The sequence below is a fragment of the Sprattus sprattus genome, assembly GCF_963457725.1.
Source record: "Sprattus sprattus genome assembly, chromosome: 16".
NCBI classification, from domain to species: Eukaryota; Metazoa; Chordata; class Actinopteri; order Clupeiformes; family Clupeidae; genus Sprattus; species Sprattus sprattus.
Window position 1 is genome coordinate 30,652,809 of NC_137914.1, and position 5,000 is coordinate 30,657,808.

Genomic DNA, 5,000 nt, shown 5'->3' on the forward strand with positions numbered 1-5,000 from the left:
CCTGATGATAATTAATATGTATTATTGTTCCCACTTCTCCCTTTCCCCTTCTGATGTACCCTGTATATACACTACCGTTCAAAAGTTTGGGGTCACTTAGAAATGTCCTTATTTTTCAAAGAAAAGCACTGTTTTTTTCAAAGAAGGTGACATTAAATTAATCAGAAATACACTCTATACATTGTTAATGTGGTAAATTACTATTCTAGGTGGAAATATCTGGTTTTTAATGAAATGTCTACATAGGTGTAGCCTATAGAGGCCCATTTCCAGCAACTATCACTCCAGTGTTCTAATGGTACATTGTGTTTGCTAATCGCCTTAGAAGACTCATGGATGACTAGAAAACCCTTGAAAACCCTTGTGCAATTATGTTAGCACAGCTGAAAACGGTTTTGCTGGAAGCTATAAAACTGGCCTTCATTTGAGCTAGTTGAGTATCTGGAGCATCACATTTGTGGGTTCGGTTATACTCTCAAAATGGTTCGAAAAAGATAACTTTCATGTGAAACTCGCCAGTCTATTCTTGTTCTTAGAAATTAAGACTACTCCATGCGAGAAAAAGCGAAGAAACTGAACTTTTCCTACAACGGTGTGTACTACTCCCTTCAGAGAAGAAAGAGAAGTGGGAGGCCCAGGTGCACAACTCAGCAAGAAGACAAGTATATTAGAGTGTCTAGTTTAAGAAATAGACGCCTCACAGGTCCTCAACTGGCAGCTTTTTAAATGGTAACCGCAAAACGCCAGTGTCACCTTCTACAGTGAAGAGGCGACTCTGGGATGCTGGCCTTATAGGCAGAGTGGCAAAGAAAAAGCTATATCTAAAACTGGCCAATAAAAAGAAAAGATTGATATGGGCAGAAGAACACAGACATTGGACAGAGGAAGATTGGAAAAAAGTGTTCTGGACGAATTTTAAGTTTGAGGTGTTTGGATCATACAGAAGAACATTTGGGAGACGCAGAACAGGTGAAAGATGCTGGAAGAGTGCCTGGAGCCATCTGTCAAGCATGGTGGAGGCATTGTGATGGTCTGGGGCTGCTTTGGTGCTGGTAAAGTGAGAGATTTGTACAAGGTAAAAGGGATTTTAAATAGGGAAGGCTATCACTCCATTTTGCAACGCCATGCCATACCCTGTGTAGAACGCTTGATTGGAGCCAATTTCCTCCTACAACAGGACAATGACCCAAAGCGGATCTCAAAATAACGCAAGAACTATATAGGGAAGAAGCAGGCAGCTCGTATGCTGTCTGTAATGGAGTGGCCAGCACAGTCACCAGATCTCCACCCCATTGAGCTGTTGTGGGAGCAGCTTGGCTGTATGGTACGCAAGAAGTGATCATCAAGCCAATCCAACTTGTGGGAGGTGCTTCAGGAAGCGTGAGGTGAAATTTCTACAGATTACCTCAACAAATTAACAGCTAGAATGCCAAATGTCTCCAATGCTGTAATTGCTGCAAATGGACCCTTTTTTGACGAAAGCAAAGTTTGAAGAACAAAATTAATATTTCAAATAAAAATTATTTTTTCCAACCTTGTCAATGTCTTTACTTTATTTTCTATTCATTTTGCAACTCATTTGATAAATACAAGTGTGATTTTTCATGGAAAACATGAAATTGTCTAGGTGACCCCCAGTGGTGGGTAGTAACGAGTTACAAGGAACGCAAATGAGTAAAAAAGTACATTTTTCGGGTAACAAGAACTTTTTGCGTTCCTTTATAAAGTCTGCACTTTTACTCTTACTCGAGTAAATATTTGAACTAGAATTCTACTCTTTACTCAGTTACATTTCCATTGTGCTTTCATTAAAATGAGTAGCCTATTGTGATAAAAGTACACATATCTTTGTTTACTGGAATACAAGCATACACGGCAACCAGAGGGTAAAAACGGAGAGGTCAGTTAGCTATGCGTTATCGACGCGCCCTCCACAGGTTGCAACATTGTTGTCATTTCATAGCCGCGCAGGAGACAACTTCAGGTCGACCGTTACGACTATAACTTTAATCGCCGCCAATATGGATGAGAAGATGGACGAAGCTAGCGTTACTACTGGTCCTCCTGACAGTCCTGGGGCAGCCCCCACTCCAATGTAATAATATTTTTTGCAACTCACCGTCAGCATCATGTTTATTTACTTGGCTAGCTTGCAAAAGGCAGCTAAGTTATACTGTCAGAATTGCTAGCAAGTCAAAAATTTGTAAAATGGCAGGTGATTCATGGCATCTTTTTTCTCTAACCGGGATGATCTTGTAAATAACAATGCTTTTGCAGTCAGAAAGAGAGAGAGAGAGGGCATTTCTCTCCATGAGAAAGAATGAGATCTCCTACATGGTCAATATTTTTAATGACCTACTGTTATTTTCTATGAGATCTATGAGATGTGTAATGAAAAAAAAAACCATACATGATACAATTAAGCAACTTGTGAAGAAATGTGTCAAGAGTGCATTTCTTTCTGACTTACATGTTTTTCATTGATCCAAACACTCCAACACAAAAAAGTAACTTGTAATTTGAGTAACTTTTAAACAGAGCACTTTTTTACTCTTACTCGAGTAAGTTTTCCAATTGGAATATTTACTTTTACTCAAGTCGATTTTGAAGGAGGTAATTGTACTTTTACTTAAGTACCAATTTTCAGTACTCTACCCACCACTGGTGACCCCAAACTTTTGAAAGGTAGTGTAGATATATGAATTGTATTGTCTATGTAATCACTTATATATGTATTGTTTATGTAATCACTTTTATATATCCAAACCAAATGCTTTGGCAATACTGTAGAACCCTATGGTCATGCCAATAAAGCTTCTTTTGAATTTGAATTTGAATTTGAATTGAGAGAGAGAGAGAGAGACAGAAAATGAGGGAGAGGGAGATAGAAAGAGGGAAAGGGAGGTAGAGAGGGAGGGAGACAAAGAGGGAAGGGGAGAGAGAGAAATAGGGAGGGAGAAAGAGGGTAAAAGATGGTTAGAGGGAAATCAAGGGAGAGAAAGAGAGAGTGAGAAGGTGGGAGAGAGAGTGAGAGAGAGATGGTAAGAGGGAATTGTCTGGGTGGTGAGTGTTCCAGGCTCTGATTTAAGCAGGTATTTATTCAGACCCACAAAATTGAAAGTGCACCTCAAAGACACGTCCGCACAACAGCCTCTGGAGCTCAGCCTAATCTCTCTCTCTCTCTCTTACAAACTCTTTCACACACACACACACACACACACACACACACACACACCCTCTCTCTTGCACACACACACACACCCCCTCTCTTACACACACATACAAACACGCACACACACACACACATACACATACACACACCCTCTCTCTTACACACACACACATACACACACACACACAAAAACACACACACACACACTTCTTCTTCCTAAATCAATCTTGCTCTTGCGCTCTTTTTATGTTTTTCTCCTGTATACTGAATTCTCTCTCTCCCTCTCTCACCCTTCCTCCCTCTATCTCTCTTTCCTTCTCTCTCTCTCTTCCTCTCTCCTTGTCTCCTTGATGTGTTGATTATCACATGATCTCTGCAGGGCTAATGAGCTTCCTGTACAGACCCTATGCTAATGAGCCCCCAAGAGTGATTAAAGGAGAGAGGGAGGAAGAGAGAAAGAAAGAGAGGGAGAGGGAGAGAGGGAGCATTGAGAAAGAGAAGAATGGAGAGGGATGACGTATTTGGTGAAGATGGGAGAAACGAATTGGGCCCATTTTGAATGTCAATGAGGGTGACAGAGCAAGACAGAAATAATTAATCATATCAAGAAAAAAGGGTAGATATATTGAAAGGCAAATGAAAAAGAAGAATACGGAGGGAGAGATGAAAAGCAGAGAGGCGGAGGGGAAATATGAGATGATGTGTCTGAGGTTAATTACAGTCTCTATAGGAATCCGAGTGTGTGTGTGTGTGTGTGTGTGTGTGTGTTTGTGTGTGTGCGTGTCTGTGTGTGTGTGTGTCTGTGTGTGTGTGTGTGATATCCGCACATTTTGTATGTGTGTAGAGTTCACATGTATTTATTATGTGTGTGTGTGTGTGTGTGTGTGTGTGTGTGTGTGTGTGTGTGTGTGTGTGTGTGTGTGTGTGTGTGTGTCGAGTCAAACTGTGGTTTTATTTTTACTTTGGGGTTTAAGAAAATACACTGAAAATAAAAAGAAATTAACGGAAAAAAATAGTAATTTCATTTTAAATTGGGAGCGGAAGGACTCACCAGCTCAACTACTGGTTGACGCAAAGTTATAACCAACGCATCAAGACGCTACGTCATACACGCGACGCAGACACGAGCAGCAGGTGTTTTAACTGAGCTTCAAGGAGGCACGAGAGAGCTGTTAGAAAACCACAGCAAATGCATGTAATAAAAACTCTTGTACTACTGAACATCTTTGAAATCTGGAGAGGCAGCCGGTAAGAGAATGTAGCCTACTTCCGATCTTTTCCATCAAAGTCTGCCGCTGCTCCGGTAACGTTGATTGTGCTATTAATAGCTTTGAACCGCAGCATTCGTTGCAAGTGGGGATGCTAATGTTGTCTGCCTACCGTGAACTGTAAATTAAGTTAGAAACCTGTTAGAGATTAAGTTGTGTCACCTGTTAGGGATAAGGTGATGGTGAGGCTGCAGTAGCCATTTTTGTATAAGTGATGGTTTATGCATTTAGTACTTTACTATTGAAGGTTAAACAGTTAAGAAACGTAATTGCTGCAGTTTGCTTGTACCAATTTCTGCGTTGTTTTGTGTACATTTTTTAAGTTGGTTAAAATTAGACTTTTACAATTCCAGTATATTTTGTACAAGAATTTATATTTGAACAAATCAATCATTTTGCACATGTTGGTGTCGGTTTACTGTTGTGTGTATTGCTGATATTTATGTGTGTTTTCTATGTTTCTGTTTGTCCTTAAAGGTTTTTTACCTAAAGGTTAATGGCAAGAAAAAATAGCGAGCTACTGTTTAACTGAAAATAAAAAGGAAACAAAAGTGAAAACG

The 5,000-nt window shown here is 40.0% G+C and overlaps 1 protein-coding gene across 1 annotated transcript in view; it reads right to left on the minus strand.

Moving 5' to 3' along the window:
- The window catches only part of rasal1 (RAS protein activator like 1), a gene marked incomplete at both ends in the record, with an annotated part of 50,140 nt that overhangs the window by 6,325 nt on the left and 38,815 nt on the right, over positions 1-5,000 (minus strand). The window lies entirely within an intron of this gene.